This window comes from Ailuropoda melanoleuca, chromosome 8, assembly GCF_002007445.2.
Source record: "Ailuropoda melanoleuca isolate Jingjing chromosome 8, ASM200744v2, whole genome shotgun sequence".
NCBI classification, from domain to species: domain Eukaryota; kingdom Metazoa; phylum Chordata; class Mammalia; order Carnivora; family Ursidae; genus Ailuropoda; species Ailuropoda melanoleuca.
Window position 1 is genome coordinate 48,432,647 of NC_048225.1, and position 22,439 is coordinate 48,455,085.

The following is a 22,439-nucleotide window of genomic DNA, read 5'->3' on the forward strand; positions in this document are numbered from 1 at the left end:
TCTGAAGAAAGCTGGGATTAAAAGCAGGGAAAATGCAGGCAAAACGTGATGATGGTTTGGACTGAGTGATAACATTAGAGGAAGTAAAAGCTGGTTTAATTATTAGTATATTTTTAAAGGCAGAGTCAAGAAGATTTCCTCTTAGAGTGGATGTTAGGTAAATAGTGATTATTTTATTTTATTTAAGGAAAGCAAAAAAATATTTGAAATACCTAAGGTTACATGACCATATTGTTATCATTGGGGAGAAACTTTTGTAACTTCCACAGCACAGTTACCTAAAAGGTAAAGTGAAAAAGGAAACCATGTGTAGTGTTTGCATTTCCTACTGTGCCTACATCATAACTTTAACATTTTATATATACCTAATAAATACATATTTTTAAAAATAACACCACACTGCTTCACAGGTAGTGTGAGTACTTTACAATAACAAAATTCATAATTCCTCCCTCTCATCCCTTATATCATTGCTGTCATTCATTTCACTTATATATAAACATTCATGTGAACATACACACACATATTATTAAATACATTCTTGCTCTTATTATCTTTAACAAACTGTCAACTCTTAGATTTAATCAAAAATGAAAAAAAAATAAATTTATTTTACTTTCACTTACTTCTCCTTTTTTTTTTTTTTGTAGATACAAGTTTCTAACCTGTATTAGTTTCCTTCTCTCTAAAGAATTTAACATTTCTTGCAAGGCAAGTCTACTGGCAACAAAATCTCTCAATTTTTGCTTTTCAGAAAAAGTCTGTTTTCCTTCACTTTTGAAAGATAATTTTGCTGGTACAAAAGTCTAGGTTGGTGATTTTTGGTTTTGTTTTTTGTTGTTGTTGTTTTTTTGTCACCGAACACTTTAAATATTTTATTCTACTCTCTTCTTGCTTGTGCAGTTTCTGAGGCAAAGTAGGATGTAATTCTTACCCTTGTTCCTTTATAAGTAAAGTGTTAGCCACCTCCTCCCACATCTCTGGATTCTTTCAGCATTTTTTTCTTTATCTTTCATTTTCTGTAGTTTGAAATGATATGCCTAGGTAGTTTTGGGGTTTGGTTTTGTTTTGCTGTTGTTTTGTTTTGTTTTGTTTGCATTTATCCTGCTTGGTGTTTTCTGAGCTTTTTGGATCTGTGACTTTGTGTTTGAGATTAATTTAGGAGAAATTCTTAGTCATTATTGTTTCAAATAATTCTTCTCCTTTCTCTCTTTCTGGTATTCTATGCATATTTTACATCTTTTGTTCTTATCCCATCAAAGGTATTCTTCCTTTCTATTACAGTGCTTTGATGTCTAACATTTATTTGTGGTCCTTTTCCAGGATTTCTATCTCTCTGCTTACATTGTTCATCTGTTCTTTTATGTTGTCTACTTTATCTGTTAGAGCACTTAGCATATTAATCACAGTTTGAAGTTACTAGTCTGATAATTCCAACATCCATGTCACGTCTGGTTCTGATGCTTATTCTATCTCTTCAAATTGTGGGTCTGTGTGTTTTCCTTTTAGTATGCCTTGTAATTTTTTTCTTGATGTTGTTGTATGACATACCAGGTGAAAAGAACTGCTTTGGTAGTGTAGTGGCAAGGTGTGATGGGGGAAACATTCTCCCATCCTATGATTAGGCATCATTCTTTTAGTCGGCCTATGCCTCTGCTCTGTGAACTTCCCAAGTGTTTTTTGGGTTTGTTTGTTTGTTTTCTCCCCCCTTGGCTGGGAAAGTGTTCGCTAGAGTGGGCTAGAATTGGGTATATCCCTTCACCAGGTTAGTTAGATTATGGCAATTCCTTGGCAGTTAAGGTGCTAGTTAACTAGTTTCCCATGAGGGCAGGCCTTGTTAAAAAGAACAAAGTGCACTGGTATATTTCAAAATGGTTCCTTTTCCTCTCTCCCTACCGAAAGCATGAGAGGAATTTTCTTTGCCTTTTAAGGTGAGATCCTGATCAAGTTATTGAGGTAAAACTCACAAATTGTATAACTCTGGGTCCCCCTGATATTTTTAACTCCTAGACTTGTCTATACTGAGCCTTCAGCAATTCATCAGTTAGGGCTCAGATTTTCCTACCTGGGCATAGGCTTACAAGGCGGTTTCTGCTCATGAGTCACTGCTCCCATAAGTCATGACTCTCTGAATTCACCCATCCATCTCTCCAGTCATGAGGGCAACAGTTTGCCCTATGCCCTCGCCTTCTTACAGATCCAAGAAGAGTTGTGATTTTCAGTATGTTCATCTTTTTACTTGTTGTTATAATGAGTGGTGGCTTTGATGCTCCTTCTTTCTTTATATGCAGAACTGGAAGCCAAAAAGAGTGGTGTCTGTGGTGGGGGCGGGGGAGGGGTGGGGGGTAATTCTTTTAAAATTAGACTTTCTTTCTTAGGTGAACTGAAGACAAAAGATTTCAGCTAAATTTCTATAGTGCTTAAAATACAAACAAAGGGGGCGCCTGGGTGGCTCAGTCGTTAAGCTTCTGCCTTCAGCTCAGGGTGTGATCCTGGCTTTCTGGGATAGAGCCCTGCATCCGGCTCCTCTGCTAGGAGCCTGCTTCTTCCTCTCCCACTCCCCCTGCTTGTGTTCCCTCTCTCGCTGGCTGTCTCTATCTCTGTCAAATGAATAAATAAAATCTTTAAAAGAAAAAAATACAAACAAAGGCAATCTGATGGAGAAGAAAGGAAATAAAAGGTCTTTAATGTTATATTTTTATACAGTAATCCCCCTTCCAGCAGTTTATCTTTCCATGGTTTCAGTTACCCATGATCAACCACTTTCCAGAAGCAGATGATACTCCTTATGACCTATTGTCAGAAGGTAAGCAGTAACCTAACACTGTGTCACAATGCTTACATCATTCACCTCTCGTTATCTCATCACATAGACATCTTATCATCTCACATCATTACAAGAAGATATTTTGACTGCAGAGACCACATTCATATAACTTTTATTACAGTATATTATAATATATAACAAAAATAACATTCATATAAAATACAATATAACAATAACAAGAAATAAAAATAATTTTGTTAATTTATTTATGTTAATTTATTTGTTATTTTTTGCTAAAATATCCAGCTCCTCTGGATCTGGATATTTTGTTAATTTATTAGCATGCCTAATTTATAAATTAAACTTTGTCATAGGTATGTACGTGTAGGAAAAAACATAGTAAGATGGGTCCAGTACTATATATTAAACATAGTTATATAGGGTTCAGGCACCCACTGAGGGTTTTGGAACATGTCCCCTGTGGATAAGTAGGGAACTGTGCTATGCGGTTTTGAATGTCTTGCTTCTCCATATTTAAACCAAGTATGATTTATGCAGATTTTATTAATACTTTCTAAGCCTTCCTTTCTTCTTGGAATAATGAAGAAAATAATGCACACCTTACAGTTTCAAGGGCCCATTTAACCCTCACACACAAAAAAAAAAAGTCAAGTGAGGTATCTTTTGATGCTTTACATCCAGCATACAATGTTTATTATTAGTCTTGCTACTCTCCTCTCCATCTCCTTCCACTGAATCAAAACCCTCCTTCATAAAACCACCCTGCTCCCTCACACATACCCCTACAACTTTCTTTTCCTAGTAGTTAGGAAATTTCAGCTGTTATTTTTGTGTTAGATTGAAACATTTTAGTTCACCATAAAAATATTTTGGAAGCAAGATATAATTACAAGGCCGCCCTTTGGGCGAGTGAAGCTGAAAGGCCAGCACTGAACCACCATATGGGCTGTGCTTGGAGGGGCCTGTTGGAACCATGCATTTAAGTCCATTTCTTCCTGAGAACAATTAGATGAAACCATCTAATTCTTCCAGGAGCTTTGAAAATGATCACCTGTTGGACCCAGACTCAGGGTAAATTGCTTTCATTTGAATACGATTTGGAATTTGTTCAACTAATCACAGTCTGTTAATTGCATTTTGGAGGAAGAAAGAAATTGAATGAAGCAACTGGTCCTTGTTAGATTTGAGCCAGCCATGGGATTTAGCATGTGGCTTACAGCATTCTACCTTGTTAATCTCAATAAAAGGCGGACTTTGCAAGCTGTAATAATTAAATCTCCCTTTACAAAACAAAATAAGTTCTGCATGGAAACATGTTATGCTACACTGTATCAGATTTTATATAAATTATATATCCTATTTACATTAACCATCTTCTTTATCCAAAAATGCCAGATACCAATAATCTTATGTACCTTCATTATCCAGGACCAAAGACCCATGGTGATTTTTCACTTTGGCAAGAGAGGGAATTTTGAATATAATGATAACACCATGCTCCACAGTTTTCCTAATAAATTTTTTCTCTAGTCTGAAACAAAGTTACATCAAGCCAGCTTGAATACCAGCTGTGCCAACTTTGTAGTTGACTAAACTTGGTAAAAATATACCACTTCTTAAAACCTCTGTCTGAAGTGACCAGTTCTTATTTTTATAGATATGATGGGATAAAACTAGAAAGTTTTGTACAACACATTTAGCACAGACTTTAACCCACAGCGAGTAGCAGTAGTGTAGTGCTATTAAGCAGAAGCAGGGGTAGTAGTAAAGATATAGTCATACCACATTATTATTTCGATGAGTAAAATCCATCCCAAGTGATTTCCTTCTTCCCTCTTAAAGATCTATATTGATTAATCTGTTATCTACCTCTGCCACATTTTTCCTAAATAGTGATTTTATTCAGTACCCATGATTTGTATAAAGAATAAAAATGATCATTGTCTTCAAGAAGATTACAACGTATTTCAGGTGATGTGAATAATAAACACCGGTACCCACAAAATGGAGTTACTTCGTAGTTACTGTTTCATTCTTATAAGACCAGATGCCTAAAAAAAATTACAGATAAATATCAAGAAGAGAACAGAAATGATTTACAGTCTCAAAATTAAAAGATTGTTGGAAAGTCGTTTTTACTTAGTTTTTTAACAAATACCCCAACGCTGAGTGCTCTGAGTGATAATTACCCACATATTCTAAACAGAGGTGCTGGATTCACAACACAACTCAGGATGACAGGTGATAAACACCCACCTGTTCTGAGAAGTGCTTGATATATCACCTCTGAACTTGCTGAGAGGTAGCCAGAATCATTCCAGAAGCTCTAGCTAGCCCATCCATCACATATTGCCAAGGTTTGTACAAATGGCTAAAGTTTTATTGTTATGACTAAGATAAGAGGATTTCTTGAATGGATTTCATAGGAGCAGAAAGCACTCTAATGTTTCCTCCACCACAGCCGTTGTGAACTAGATTTGTCAGTTACTGAAAGTAAGAGTGATCTGATGACTGAGCAGCTATGTGACATGCTAAAGATACTGTCTTGATGATGCAAAAGAAAGAGCTAGCAAAGCAAATTGAATATAGTATGAGGGAAAGTAAAGCTCTTTGATATTGAACCTTAAGGAGTCTCTTTCATTAATAACCTGGTTGTATAATCAATAACACACACATAGAAACAGAACTCAAATTGCTGTTTTCATTTAACATTATAAATAGTTTCTCTCACTTATTATTTGTTTTTTAAATCAATTTCCCTCTTGTTGCACATTGAAATTTTTACAATTTTTTGTCACTAAAAATTAAGGTATGGGGCGCCTGGGTGACTTTGGCTCAGGTCATGATCTCAGGGTCATGTGATCGATCCATCAAGCCTTGGGCTCAGTGGGGAGTATGCTTGTCTCTCTCCCTCTCTTCGTACCCCTCCCCCAGCTCGTACTCTTTCTCTTTCAAATAAATAAAACCTTTAAAAAATATGGTATGCATGAATAAATTTATGCATAATAGTCAGCATTTCTGATTATTTCCTTTGCATGAATTACTAGGCCCAAGGCTATGACCACTTTTAAAATCTGGATACATATCATCAGCCTGCTCTCTATAAAGGTTAGAATAATTAGAGTTCTCCTAAGATTATACTAATCCAAGTTTCCAGCAGCACTATATGGTTGAGCCACCACATCATGGGAAGCACTCCGTAATAAGTGGGGGGAAAAAACTGATTTTTTTATTTCATTATATAATGAGGTTGATTTAAAATATATATATATTTGCCATTAGGTTTTTCTCTTCTGGCAATTCACCTTCTCTGGTTCTTTACCAATTTATCTATTGAAATCTTAGTGGGTTTTTCATTGATCTCAAAGAACTCTTTATACATGAAAAAATATAAACCTTGCTACTGTATTTATAGCAAGATTTTTCTGCCCGTTGCCACTTGCTTTTTAGGTGTGTTTCTGTTATATTTTCCCCTGAATTTGACTAAATCTTTTAAAAATATGAATTCAGTACTACAATGGGCCTGTGCTGATTTGCATTTATCATTCCGTTCAATCCTCATGAATAACATATTTAGTAGGTATTTTCAACATTAAAAATGAAAAAAATAAAAAAGCCCACCTGAGATTCCGATATGCTTAGTGATTTATATAAGACCATGTGGAGGATTTGAAAAGTTGCAAGTACCACCATGTTTTCTCTAAGTGATATGCACTGATGTTTCTGCAATACCTTGAGGTAGTAGTAAGTAATTATTAAAATGCCCAGTCCACTTCACCTGAACTAATTCACATAATTTTCACAACTACTCTACCAAATAGTTGGGACTACTGTACTCATTTTACAGATCAAAAAGCTGGAGCTCAGGGATGTTAAATTCTTTCTCAAAGTAGGGTAGAAGCAGAATTTGAACTCAGGTCGTCTAACTGAAGAAACTTTATAGTAACATCTGTACCTTATGCAAACAAGCTAAAAATCAGATAATGCCGATCACAGAAGTAAAAAAAAAAAAAATCGGCAAATTCACAGTAAACCAACATTTACTAGATTTGTTAAATTGTGGTCATTTGATCAAAACTATGTAACACATCAAGATGTCTTTAATTTTTCAAAGCCGTTGTTAAAGAGAGAAAAAAAAATAGTGACTATATATACAATCTGTTCTTTATTTACTATCAACAAAGACTACCATACCTTAAATCTTTTATTTGGAGGAAAGTGTAAATAGCACCCTGAAAAATTCTTATTTCACCATTTAGAAACAAAATAGAATGATCACAATTACTTTTTTAATATCATGAATTTCAAAGATTTAAGATTTAAAACTTTAAACGAAACACAAGTAGATGAGTATATCATCTTTAAAATGTGTTTGCAAATCATTCTTCTTTAACACCTCATTTAAATTTGATTGAAATTTATTTATTGTTGACTGGACGAATGTCAAATGTAAAAAATATTCTTATCTCATACATATTCCCAGGAAATATTTATTATGATAGCATTTGTTTGAGGTACTATTACGGTCTTCCTGGTCCCTTGTGCATTGTTTAATACATGGTAAAAAAATGTTTGTCAACCAAGTGAATGAATTATATTTATCCCATGATGTTTTTATACATGTTGTTTATAACCAGTCTTCTTTCTTTGTAAGAAGAGTTAATATTCCCTTTTCACAGAGTGTGTAACTTGTATGTAATATATTTTTGAGTCCATGTTTTCTGTTTGACAGTGAGCCTGAGGTCAAGGCTGTGCTCTCATTCTCTGTGGTATCCGTGTTACTTTGCATACTCTGTCACAAAATGCAGAAAGTCACTATATATTTGCTTAATGACTAAGGAAAGCTCTTGATATCCAGGGAAGATAAGAATTGTGCTATATATCATGTGCTTTTTTTTTAAAGATTTTGTTTATTTGAAAAGGGGGGGCAAGAGAGTGTGAGCACTTGGAGGGGGCGGACAGAGGGACAGGGAGAAACAGACTCCCCACTGAGCAGGGAGCCCAGAGGGAGTTGAGGCTCAATCCCAGGACCCTAGGATCATGAGCTGAGCTGAAGGCAGATGCTTAACTAACTAAGGCACCCAGATACCCCAATGATGTGATTTGAGGCTGCATCAGACAATACAGGCGTATTTGGGGCCTAAAAGATAGAGTTGAACAGTTGTGTTTTTCATAGTATTATTTTTCTAACCTTTTCTGTTCTTACAGTCTCCCTGTTGAATTTTTTTTTACCTGATAAATCTTTTTGAAAATGGAAATATCTGCCTTTTCTACTTTCTCCTGCTTAGCAACTGTCAATTCCAAAGGCTTCAATTTTAATGTTCAAGTCCCTTTTCGAAATAGAATTGAAAATATGTCCCTTGGTTGAGTGTGTGCATTTAAGAAGAAAAGCTTATAACAGCTTTCAGTACTAGTACTTTTTAAAAGCTAAATGGCTTTAAAAAATAATAATAAAACTTCCTCATTGGATATCCAACAACCAAAAGAAAAAAAAATACAAAAAACATTGAGTCTGAATGGTCTTGACAGTTGCATTGAACAATGCATTACACTGTAGAGAAAGCCGTGAATAATGAAGGGCTTTTCTGGAATGATTAGAAAGGTGAAGGCAAGTGCCTTAGAAAATTATTCCAAGTATCTTTACCGATCCCAAATGTCTCTGTCTATTATCTACTGCTTTTTTTTTTTCCACAATAGTTTTAATGTTAATAGTGACGTACTGACTTTAAGGGGCTGGGATGACTTTTCTCAGTTTCTACCCCTTGTCACAACTATGCAGTGTAGATATCACAACTTCCAAGGACAGAGGACATCTTATGTGGGTCAAGCCATATTACTCTATTGGCTTCATACTGCTGACACTGCCAACCAGACTGATTAGAAGGGCCCCGGAAGGAGCCAGTGAGCTCACCTTCAGAGACATAACATTTCAAGGAGAGAAAAGGAAGGGAATGACTATTTTTGTTTTTTTGATTTGTCTATTTGCCAATTACATATATTTCACATAATGCTCACTTTTGTCCTTTAAGATGTATATAATTATTATCCCATCTTACAAATGGGGAAACAAAGCTAAGAAATGTTAATTTAGCCAACAATATTAAATAATTGAGACTAATGCCTTTAATTTATTAATCCTATCATTTACTTATCAGTGATATTTATTGAGTGCCCACTATGTGCAAGTATTATTCTTAGTTAGTTAGTTAGTTAGTTAGTTAGTTGCTGACCATTCAACCTTTCTTGGTTTCTCTCATTAGGATAAAGCTAATGTACTCTTCTCCCTTACTCATTGTTACTTGGATGAAGTAATTGTGTCCAAGCTCCCTACAGGAGCTGTGAGGGGAACTTGAGATAGGATTTTAGTCAGAACTACTGAAAGGAAATTCTGTCTCTGGCTTATGAGGATGGGGACACCTCAGATGGCTGTTATTACTGTGATGTGACTTAATCTTCTCNACCTTTCTTGGTTTCTCTCATTAGGATAAAGCTAATGTACTCTTCTCCCTTACTCATTGTTACTTGGATGAAGTAATTGTGTCCAAGCTCCCTACAGGAGCTGTGAGGGGAACTTGAGATAGGATTTTAGTCAGAACTACTGAAAGGAAATTCTCTGTCTCTGGCTTATGAGGATGGGGACACCTCAGATGGCTGTTATTACTGTGATGTGACTTAATCTTCTCTTTTACCCATTGTCATGTAGATAAAATAACAATAAACATGACACCACAGGAGAGGAAAATATATACCTCTCTAGTTCTCCTCTTCTTTGTCCCAGCCAGTCCCTCATTTATTTGACAAGGAAGGACAATTATCCTTCCCTCTAATCTCTATAGCTTGTGTTGCTTATTTATTATTTTAATTGGCAGTGAATCCTGGGGACAAAGCATATCTCAGGCAACAGGCATTACTTCATACAGCACTCAGAAGGCATAGGACATTGTGCCGAATGGCGAGCTGGTTTCATTAATAACGATAAAAGCTACTCCTGCAACCCCTTACATCTAAATATTTCTCCCAGATGTTTTGCAATCATTGTGTTAACAGAACTCTGCTAGAGCGGTGTGAGAAACAAACTAGCCATAAGGATGGTAGGGAAGCACTTTAGGGGAATGCCTAAAAATGTCTTCATTTTCAGTTTCACCAACCAATGGGATCTCCCAAAGGAAAATGTGAAACTCTCCAGCTGTTGTTGCTATATTAGAATCCATCATTGCATTCTGGACAGCAGGAATAGCTAGAAGGCATGGACAAATCTGGAAGACTTTTAAAAAGAGAAACAAAAATGAACAGCCCAGAGGAAAAAGGGATTAGTTAAACCAAAAGCAAACTGTGAATCCGTTTCCCTAGGGTAAGGCAACTTGGGACAGTGCCTTTCTGGCTCACTCTTTGAAGCAAATGTAGAATAAATCACTGTGTCTGTCCATGTAGAGCAAAGAGCCTAGAGGAAAGAATGCATCTTCCAGAAATGGCTCTCATCACCTAGATTCATGCTTCTCAAACTAGAGCAGGCTTACTCCTGGGAACTGAAGACAGAGGGCTGGAGGCATATGATATACAAAAGAGGGAGATATATAAAAAAGTGATAATATTTATTGTGCATACATTGTAATATTATACATAATAATCCTCATATTAAACCAATAAAGTAGATTTTTTTTTCTTTCATGCTTTTCTACTGATGAGGAAAGTGAAGCTCAAAGTGTTGAAAATAACTTGCTCAAGGATACACAGATAGTAAATGGAAAATTAGGATTCGAACCCATACCTCATGGTTACAAAGTCTGATTCCTTACCTCCCGTGCTGAATTGGTTTTAATCAGTAATAACTAAGTTAAGACATAATTAAAAACATAAGTTGGCCATATCTTATAGTTGCATAATTATTATTTTTTGTTATTGTTTTTGCTACTGCTGCTGCTGTTTTACAGAACTTTAGAGAAACTTTGGCTTCATGATAGATTGCTTTGGCTTATACTTTCAGACCCAGGGTTATGTGTTAATCATCCCTACCAGCAGAGACATTTCTAAAGGAATTTTATAAAATACTATGCTGAAGAATAGGCAAAGCAGAATTTAGACTGTAGAAAACAAATGTATGAAAAATGTAAGCATTTTGTTGTATATTGCTGGTATNGTGCCGAATGGCGAGCTGGTTTCATTAATAACGATAAAAGCTACTCCTGCAACCCCTTACATCTAAATATTTCTCCCAGATGTTTTGCAATCATTGTGTTAACAGAACTCTGCTAGAGCGGTGTGAGAAACAAACTAGCCATAAGGATGGTAGAGAAGCACTTTAGGGGAATGCCTAAAAATGTCTTCATTTTCAGTTTCACCAACCAATGGGATCTCCCAAAGGAAAATGTGAAACTCTCCAGCTGTTGTTGCTATATTAGAATCCATCATTGCATTCTGGACAGCAGGAATAGCTAGAAGGCATGGACAAATCTGGAAGACTTTTAAAAAGAGAAACAAAAATGAACAGCCCAGAGGAAAAAGGGATTAGTTAAACCAAAAGCAAACTGTGAATCCGTTTCCCTAGGGTAAGGCAACTTGGGACAGTGCCTTTCTGGCTCACTCTTTGAAGCAAATGTAGAATAAATCACTGTGTCTGTCCATGTAGAGCAAAGAGCCTAGAGGAAAGAATGCATCTTCCAGAAATGGCTCTCATCACCTAGATTCATGCTTCTCAAACTAGAGCAGGCTTACTCCTGGGAACTGAAGACAGAGGGCTGGAGGCATATGATATACAAAAGAGGGAGATATATAAAAAAGTGATAATATTTATTGTGCATACATTGTAATATTATACATAATAATCCTCATATTAAACCAATAAAGTAGATTTTTTTTCTTTCATGCTTTTCTACTAATGAGGAAAGTGAAGCTCAAAGTGTTGAAAATAACTTGCTCAAGGATACACAGATAGTAAATGGAAAATTAGGATTCGAACCCATACCTCATGGTTACAAAGTCTGATTCCTTACCTCCCCTGCTGAATTGGTTTTAATCAGTAATAACTAAGTTAAGACATAATTAAAAACATAAGTTGGCCATATCTTATAGTTGCATAATTATTATTTTTTGTTATTGTTTTTGCTACTGTTGCTGCTGTTTTACAGAACTTTAGAGAAACTTTGGCTTCATGATAGATTGCTTTGGCTTATACTTTCAGACCCAGGGTTATGTGTTAATCATCCCTACCAGCAGAGACATTTCTAAAGGAATTTTATAAAATACTATGCTGAAGAATAGGCAAAGCAGAATTTAGACTGTAGAAAACACATGTATGAAAAATGTAAGCATTTTGTTGTATATTGCTGGTACCGATGGCGTTTGACTAGGATGGAGTAATATTGCCCTGCCAGTTAACCTCTATGAAAACGATTTCTAAAAGAAGCTACACGAACATGGAAGAGCACCTGAGTGGAACACAAAGTCCCCCTGGAAAATTTATTAGGTTAGTTTCTAATTACTCCATGCAAAACTCTGGTGACGGAACTGGGTAGGAACCTATGATTTAGAATCTAAGATCTAAGAGGGGCTGCTTCTCTCCTCCTGAAGAAAAGATGATTGGTCATATTGTCTTTGACCTATATGGTTTAGGAACCCAATAAAATGATCAGCACCCTTAAATATGTATACTGAGAGAAGAGGACTGGAATTGCCTTATCAAGTCCTATGCATAATGAGTACAGGACATAGAAGAGAGTCAAGGCAGCCACAGGCAGTGCATGACCTTTTAAGCCACATTGACCCTATGACTCCCAGTCAACATGCTGGACTCTCGTGTGTCAGGTTAGAGCTTTCTTCTTTCTTCCCTTGGGAAGAATAGGGAGTGAAGGAACGAGAGGCAGCATAGGCTGAGGGCAAACCCTACTGCCTCAATTTCCCCCATTTGGCTTGGTGGCTTGGTTTGTGGTCAGTTAAGTAGTCACTCCTATGATGGATCACTCAGAGATCATCACTAGAGTTATAGGGAAACCCTTTCCCTATCTCTGCATGGCTGCCTGTAAGGTCTAGTGATCGTTCTGTATCTTTCTTTGACTAGTGAAATGGAAGGTTTAACTGAAGATCTCAGAAGTCCCTTAAATGAGTCAGGACAATAATTAAATCCAAAGCCACTTTATAAATTAAGCGAAACTTCACGTCCCCTTATTTTAAATCTACCTATTATAATATGCTGTCCCATATTCTCCAGACTAGTTCACCTCAACAGCCTAAATGTTACAATGCTTTACTATGAACAACCCCTGCTTCTTTTTTAAAAGAAAAAAAACAAAACAAAACAAACAGAAATATAAAAATACAATTCACCGGACTCCACCAGAGGGTAGCTGGAACCTCAAACTCATCAGCTACATAATGGGTTATATTTCCCCTAGAGCAGGTATTTCTAGTTATCTACTTAGAACACTCTAATGTTGAAAACCGAAGCCCTTAGTTTCTCATGTGTTCATTTTCCCCAAGTTCAGTGGTTCTACAATCACATAAGTGTAGAGCTACACCAGTCCCTTGCCCACAAAGTTTAGTACGATACGTAGCTATTGCAGCAATCGATATTCCCAAGCAAAGGCAACGTTTCTTTTATGTTTATCTAAATCTGCTGATATCTAGCAAAATCAAAATAGAGAATGCAGGAGGGAAAAAAACAGTTATTTTTAGTTTCACTTTACCAAGATGTCATTGAATACATGTTGAGTTTTCTAAGGCCACAGTGGTGTATGATCTTCAGAGTTCAGAACTGCAATTACGATGGGCTTCTATTGGACTGCTCAGAAACCCTTGTAAGCCCTGAAGTATTTCTGTAAGTATTTCCAACTCTGTGCCTTCAGAGGTTCAATAATAGAAATGTTACTTGCTATACGTTCTTCCCCAAACTTTGCTGCCTACTAATTTACGGTTCTTTTTTAATCCACCCAAACTTCAATGGCAGCATAAAAATTCCATTATTTCTGTCTAACCTACACCCTACTTTTTCTAGACAAGTTCCTTTAGATCTAGTTGAGAAACAAGGTGGAAGAGTGATGGGGTGAGAGAAAGCAAAGCAAACAAACAAAAATATCCACAATGAACAGTCAATCTGTGGGACCACCCCTTGTGCTAGCACAAACAACCCATGGGCCATAATTCTCACATACCAGCGGCTTGCTGCTTTATGTAGCCTGAAAGCCTCGCCTGCATCTGTGGATTAGAAACATGGTAGAGAGTGGAATGACAAGCTGGGAAAATAAAGGTCTTCCAGAACCAGTGTTTGAAAAGTCTGTAACCAACGCTTCTATGTGAGATGTGCGTTCTCTTCCTGGACACGTAACTTGGCTCCACAAGGACAGCTGCCCTTGGTCCAAACTCTGTAAGGGAACTTCCTCTTTGCTCCTGTTCTTCTGGCTACCACTTCTGTCCAGGTTTGCTACATATAGCAACCTAGTTTCCCAGGGTCATAGTTTGTTCTGAATGCCTCTGGAAACTGAACTTACATTTTAGGTATGTATTTGCAAGTTTCTTTCTACTTCACCTTTCTGTATATCAGGGCCCCTGGATTGTGAGGAGATACCTGCTCAAAGCATCCCTATCATTGCTCCAAATGATGAAAGAGATGGATAGGAAGGAAGGGTATGTTTGCTCTTCATACCTAGGGCCAGACTGGCTTAGGATATGATTGCGCATCAGTAGCTTTAAGGAAAGTTCACCTAGTAGTGAAAGAAAGAGGAAAATAGATCTGGAAACATGACTTACCTGCTTCTTAGTCAGTTAACACATCATCCACCTCCTTAGGGAGAAGAGAGGACCAGAAAATAGGTATGACAATGTGCACTATGATTTAGGTTTGCTGAGATTTATTGACACTAGGAAGAAAGGAATGAGAAGAGGAGGAACTTTGAATGGGGCCTGATCACAACCAATAGTGAAGGTCACCCAATTAATGCCTTGAACTCTGAAAATACAGTTTGGAATTTCTTTTTCCTCTGAGGAGGATAGGAGTGTGGGTAGAGAGGTAGGCAGAAGAACTGAGGCTTTTTTCCTGTCTCAACCCGTAAGGTACTGGGAGAGAAAGGATGTGAGAACTATACTGAGTTGTATCTGTTGGGACGTGGTGACTAATAATTAGAGGGAGAGGCAATAACCCTTAACAATGGAAGGGATGAACCACCCAATGGCCTATTGCCTTCCATTATAGTACCAAACTCAGTAAAGTTAATAGCTGTTTGAACCAGCTCATGGAAGAGTAACACCTGTGTTCAAACTTGACTAAAGAAGCCCATAGCTGATTAAAATGATATTAAATAATAATAAATCAATAATTTATTGACTGAATGCTTACCCTATGCCAGATAATGGAGGGTACCCTTTGCATATATTACCTAATTAATTGACTTGAAGGTCACAATAATTCTAGGCATCATGTCTGTTTGAAAGAGAAGTACATTAAGGATTAGAGATTTTGAGAAATTTAACCAAGAACACTGAGTTTGTAAATGAAAATTTACCTATCCATGCATACCCACATTTGACTGACCACAAAGCCTGTTTAACAGTCTGTATTTCTAAGTTTTCTGACTTTTAAGATCATCTGGAAATTAAAATATTTAATCTTAGGATCTTTAAATATTGGCTCCATTTTCTTTCAAGCACTGAATGTACCAAAACAAACATTAGTGTGGGCAGCATTCAGACTGTAAGCTGGCTATTGCAACTTCTGCTGAGTATAATAACTTACAGTTTACAGTAAGAACTTAAACATATAAGTTCAGCAAGCAGGTTAAGAATACAGAGACAGAGACTAGTTTCATGTTTTATGTAATCCCATATGGCATTCTCTTGTAGTTCATTATAAATATTCATTGTTTGCATTTTATGTGACTGGCACTATGCTAGAAACTGAGGATACAGTTATAAATAAGAGATGAGATTTCTTTTCTCATGAGAAAGAGATAAAAAAGGGGCAAATAAAATTTAGTACTGTATGGATTGTATAATGAGGGGAGGGCAAAGTTCTAAGGTAGGACAGAGGAGTAGCCAAGTTTTGAGCAGTCATTGTTACTGAGATTATTGGTATCTTGCTTGAGATAGAAGAGAGTTCAACTCATGCAGACTTGTCAAAATATGAGACCATTGTACCTTCTAGAATCTGGAGGTTATGAACAATTTGGTTCAGTAGAAGAAAAGGTTAAATGAAAAGAGCCATGGCAGGAGAGCTAGGGAAGACACCAAGTCCTGAGGGGTCTGAAAACCATACTGAGTCCATATTGAGTATGGACTCTATCCTGAAGACAGTGAGGAACAAAGAGATTTTTGAGGGGAACACCACAATTAAATTGCATTTTAGAATCATCTATCTAGCCACAATATGGAGAAATGGATTGGAGAGATCAAGGCTAAAGCCAAGCAGAACAAATAAAAGGCCAGAAGGAAAGCAAGATAATATGCCTTATATAGCTTCATTAGTGGTGAACCAAAGCGGACAGGGAACAGTTCCCTCGGTGGAAGGGGGTAAGGAAGAATTTTACTTCAAGTGACTGTTGGAGACGGGTACACTGGAACGAAATACTGAGGGAGGGACAGGTATGTCAAGTCTTGAAGGACTTGCATTCCCCCCCCCCCCAAAATCCTCAGTAATGCAAAGAGAGAGAGAATCCAAAAAAGCTAGACTGGTTCAGAACTGGGGTTAAATTATGCTGGTGAGTGATTGAAACACTGTTGCAATAAGTCTTAAGAGAAGATGCACAGAAAACAAACACGGGCCACTAGAGACTGAAGCGCCAACTTCCAGGTTCCGGTTCCGGTTGGGCCAGTGAGAAGCGAGCTAGGATCGTGGAGGTTGTTTTTTCCTCTTCCCCGCCCTACACACACACACACACACACACACACACACACACACACACACACACACACACTGAACTGACAGCAACTCNAGAGATCAAGGCTAAAGCCAAGCAGAACAAATAAAAGGCCAGAAGGAAAGCAAGATAATATGCCTTATATAGCTTCATTAGTGGTGAACCAAAGCGGACAGGGAACAGTTCCCTCGGTGGAAGGGGGTAAGGAAGAATTTTACTTCAAGTGACTGTTGGAGACGGGTACACTGGAACGAAATACTGAGGGAGGGACAGGTATGTCAAGTCTTGAAGGACTTGCATTCCCCCCCCCCCCAAAATCCTCAGTAATGCAAAGAGAGAGAGAATCCAAAAAAGCTAGACTGGTTCAGAACTGGGGTTAAATTATGCTGGTGAGTGATTGAAACACTGTTGCAATAAGTCTTAAGAGAAGATGCACAGAAAACAAACACGGGCCACTAGAGACTGAAGCGCCAACTTCCAGGTTCCGGTTCCGGTTGGGCCAGTGAGAAGCGAGCTAGGATCGTGGAGGTTGTTTTTTCCTCTTCCCCGCCCTACACACACACACACACACACACACACACACACACACACACACACACACACACTGAACTGACAGCAACTCTTCTACGTCTGTCAGAGAAATCATAGGGCAAACCGTCCTCCCCCTACCCAAGCAAAAAAAAAAAAAAGAGAGAGAGAGAGAGAAAGACCCAGGCGCAATTACACACCAGAAACCTCCAGGAACCAGTACCAGGTAAGAAGACCTGAACTGTAACTGGGAATTGCTGGAGGCTCAGTGTGCAAGCTTGAGGGTTTAAAAGTGCAAGGGGACCGAGTCATGGGGGAACCCACACTTTAGTGGGTTTTATCGCCAGGTTCTCACAGTGTTGATCCCACAGAAGTCCCCATGTGCTTCCGTGAGGGTGGGGGCGGGGCGGTGGGGCAGAGGATGGAGTAGCCATTTCAAAATACACCCCGAGTGTACTTTGTTTAAGAAGGCTTGCCCTCAAGGGAAACTATTTTACCTAAGCCTAACTCCGTGGGGTTTTACTCTTGCCTAAGGGACCTGGAGGCAGAGAATTCCAGTTCCAGCTTGCTTTAGCTTTCCTAGCTCACCTAAGTGGTTGTATGTGTGGGGGTGGGGGGCTGCAAATAAACAAAACTGAGAGGTACACGGAGCCCTAATTATGAGACTATGGAGACTGCCTGTCTAAATAAGATTGACGGTCCAGAGACATGGATGAATTTAGCGAGAAAGCTAAACTTTTATAACTTTGTGGTCAAAGAGAAGAATGTGAGATTTCGGAGGCATACCAGTGGCGGGTGCTGCCTGCTCCAGATCATAGAATCTGCCAGAAAGGTCTGAAAGACAAAGCAAATTTAGAAAAGGAAATAGATAACCTGCAAAGAGTGCACGGGAGTTTGAATGGCTTACTGGCCAAATAAAATACAGAAGTATTTAAAGGTAACACTGCACAATAATGAAGCTTAGCAAATGTCTATTAGTCTGCTCATAGTAGATATTCAGAAACTTTTCTCACTGAATTATCATATTCATAAAGGTCATGCCATATATTCAGACATCAGCACAGCAAAAATCAGAGATAAAATTGTTTTATAGGTTGTCCAGGTTTATGAGACATCTTCCAAGGTTTTATTGTCTTGGGGACCAGAATTAATCAGGTGATGCTGTTGTTTGTGGTTTATCTCAGGGTGCAGTGTTATTTTGTCTGTTTGTTGTTGCTATTTTTTTTATCCCCTGACTGCCATATGACATCATTCTGTGGGAAGCAGGGCAAAGTGTCAGGTACTTATTTATTTATTTATTTAGTCTTCTAGTACAAAGCTGACTAAAAATTATGATAATTCTCAATCCTTACCCCACCCTAACTGATCCTAACAAACCTATAATTATCTGCCCTCTACCTTATCCCCCTGAAATAAATAATGAGGAGCAATTGAACATGTCAGTGGCTCTGTCGTTATAGATCATAAAGGTTTGGAAATCATCATTCCTGTTTGTTTGTTTTTTTTTTGTCTAGAAAATAGCCTCTTAAAATAAGTACATTCTAATACTCTAACTTAGGCTGTTTTGTAGTGACGCTGTGAAACACTTCAGAGATTTTGTTGTAGAAAATAACAAAACTAGACTACCAAACAAAAAATTAAAAATCACAGGTCTATAGTTTTCTAGTATATTTCTTATTCACTTATTTGAAAGAGAACCATTCCCTACTGTGTAAGAACATGCGTGGGTTTTGCGACAGTTATTTGCTACTTCAAAGTTAGGCTTTTCTGTTAACAAAATAATGACCTTATAATCAAGATTGTGTGTGTGTGTGTGTAATTATATGTATTGTATATAGCTTATGGAGGGCCCAGAAAAAAATGTAAACTCAGCAGATATTAGCTATTATAGTATCTGCAGTCTACTATGATATCTACAAAACAGAGGTTACTTAATATATGCCCACCTACGAAGATGGAGAAGAGATTTTGTGTAATGTTACCTAAATTCAACTTTTATTCATTATGGAATTAAAACCTATAATGTGATAATATAAATGAGAGCTAAGGATCAAATGTGGTACAAATTATGAGCGTTTGTAGTGGAGGAAGTATAATCAGTGACAGTGATAAAGAAGAGAAAGAAGAATAAAAGGTAGGAATAAAAAAAATAAGAAGTGACTTTTTCATATCTTTGGACAAAGCTGGCAGTGACACAGAGAGGAACCGATAATGGAGACAGCTGGAGATAAGCAAATACAGAAGGGAGGGGTGAATGGAGGTGGAGACTTCCACCTGTGGGTTATTAATGTAGGTGGGGTGAATGTGAAGGAAGAAATTAGATTTTCTAGGTAGGACCAAAAAGAGAGAAAGCAAAGGCAGGAAAACTGACAAGAGATTCTTGAAAAGACCCAGTGGCATGAGAAGGACTAGTGAATACTCATTAAAAGAAGGTTGAAGGGTGAGTTGGAAGATTTAAAGCTTAGATATGTAAATGAATCAGAATCATTCAGTATTTGAAAGAGGAGAAAGAGAATATGCAAGTAGATAAAAGCAGTCCCTTCTCCTCACATTCTTTCCTCTCAGTAAATGTTTGTTATGAAGGAACCATGATCATCTTTCACCAGTAGTAGCTTATGTAATGCTTTCTACTTAGAGAGTGATTTCTGTGTCCTCCTGTGATCAGTGTTGGGGATAAGCCAAAACCTTTCCCCCATTTCAACTTCTTTAGAAATCATTTCCTTCCCCCTGGTTCTTACTTTAATCTAAATTACCATGTACACCTCAATATTATCAAGCACCCTCCATGAGCCTGGCATTTTGTTGAGTTCTAGAGGTACAGAAATGCCCTCAAAGATTTTATAGTCCAGTGTAGTACACTGAAATATTGGCAGATAAATGTAATGAACAATTGAACGTATGGTGGCCACCTATTGTATAAAAAGGCATAAAGCAAAGAATGATGAATTTTGCCTGAAGATTGTCAAGCAAAGGCATCAGAAGGAGGGTGATGCTCCCCATGGTGTTAAGAAATAGGGATTAAACTAACGGAGTGAGTGGAGTACAAGACCTTAGCAGAGGAGCCATCAGGAGCAGAGTTTAAGAGGTCTTCTGAGTATGTGTGAGTGTCTGTCTTTTCTAGCATTTTGAAGATCATCTGAGGGCAAGATATAAAATGCACATGCACATATATATCTTCTGGAAATTCTTTCAACTAATTCCCTTGCTTTATGGCAACCCTTAATTCAATGTCTTACACATAGTAGGCATTTCATCATTATTTGTTAGAAGTATGTACAAATGACAGCATAGCTCTGCCAGCTGCTGCATATTGTAAAAATAAGAAATGTGCTTTCTTCTAAGTGAACAGTAACTGCCAAATTCTCCTTGCTGTATGTTTGTTAAGCTGCAGTAATAACTAGGAACTCCTGCCAGCACCAGAATATCATATAAATCAATGCTCAAAAGCAATATTACTGTACACCATCTTGCTTCTTGGCTTTTATTTCGGGGCTCCTGAAGTCTGGTTACAAATAGATCATTTATATTCACACATTTATTTTTTATAGTTTTCATAATGAAAACTAGATTCCTACCATTGCTATATATGTACTCAGTTTTTATAAGCAAGACCATGTAGAAGATGAGTTGTTCCAAGTTGTAATGCAAATTGCTTGATGCACTAAAAAGGCATTGCTTTCCCCCCATGTATGTGTTTTATTTGCATTTTAAGACTCTAGTAAAACTCTATTAACCATCATTCTTTTATCTTAGTAATTTTCTCATCTTGGAGTTTTGGGGGGGCAAAGTAGAAACACTTATTTCTTTAGTGTTATTAATATTTATAATGACTTTAATGGAAAACCATCTAATAAAGAATATTGTTAGAAGAGTAACAAAAACAAAAAAAAAATAAAAATTAATTAAAAAAAAAAAAAAGGAAGGGAGGAAGGAGGCAGGGAACATCCAGAATCCCACTCCTCTAATAAACCAACTGTTTTCACTTACAATGGTTATTTTTAGGCTTCAAATGCATATATTGGTAAAGAACAACTGTGGAATTAATTTTATGTGAGCATAACAGTCAGTTTTATCTTTTTCTATAATAAAACTATCTTCTTGGGAATTACAGAGTTGAGCTCAGATGGTTCCCAAGGTTCATCTACTATGAATTTTCTCCCTCCCAACTCTTAGGCTGCTCCCAGAGGCCTGGTCTCTAGGACAGTATTGTGAAGGATTGCATTAGCCAACAACCTTGGATACCTCGTAACATGTAACCTTCTGAGGGCAGCCAAGTAGAAACAAGGTTTATTGAAATGAAGAGAGAAGGATGACTATTTCAAGGGAAGGTACTGGAAGAGAGAAGATACTGCGTTGTCACTACCTGGATTGATTCTAGACCCCACTACCTACACATTGTGAGGTTTGGGCCATTACTTTACTTTGTTGATCTGTATTTTTTTCTACCTATAAAATATATACAATTATAACACTTAAAGACTTGAAGTGTAGTAAATGACTTTGTGTAAATTGCTAGGCATATAATAAATACTTGATAAATATTAGCTCATTTTTTTCCTTTCTAAATCTATACCATATTCAACCTCTCCTTCCAAACACCAATTGTGCTAATTATGTGGGAAGAGAAATATCAGCCAAGTATAGAATGTTACATGGATGTACAAAATGTATATCAAAGAGTGTACTGGGTTCTAGGAATGTAGACATAAGGTTAGGATTCCTGACTTTTAGGATATGAGAACACACATATGTAAATAAATAATTGTATTATGGTTTGACAGCTCTGTACAATGCGTACGAAAAGGATCGTGGACATACAGAGGCAGAAGCTTTTAACGGAATGGTGAAACAGTAGAAGAATGGGCTTTGAAGCAGGCAGAATTTTTATTCAGCCATTTCTAAAATATGTGACTTTGGGGAATTTGCTTAACTCCTGTGAGACTCAGTTGGCATCTGCAATATGGTGATAATACCTGCTTTAGAGTGTTGTTATAACTACATATCTAACCTGTGCCTCTACTCTTAGACCAGTACACAGTAGGAGTTCACTAAGTGTTCTTTCTCTTCCTTTGTTGCCTTCTCAGAGAAGGGGATATTTGATCTGGATCTTGAAGGAAGAGTAGGAGTTTGCTTGGTAGAGTAAAATGCACATTAGAAAGTGTAAGTTGTATATCAATTAACACACACGAAGACTTATTTTCACCCTAGATAGTGGTTCCCTATTACTGGAGAGCATTCACGGAAAAGATACGGTAGAAGATTTTATCTCAGGCAAGGGTTTT

The 22,439-nt window shown here is 37.3% G+C and overlaps 1 pseudogene; it reads left to right on the top strand.

The window, feature by feature from the left end:
* The window catches only part of LOC100474228, a 145,005-nt pseudogene that overhangs the window by 62,760 nt on the left and 59,806 nt on the right, over positions 1–22,439 (top strand).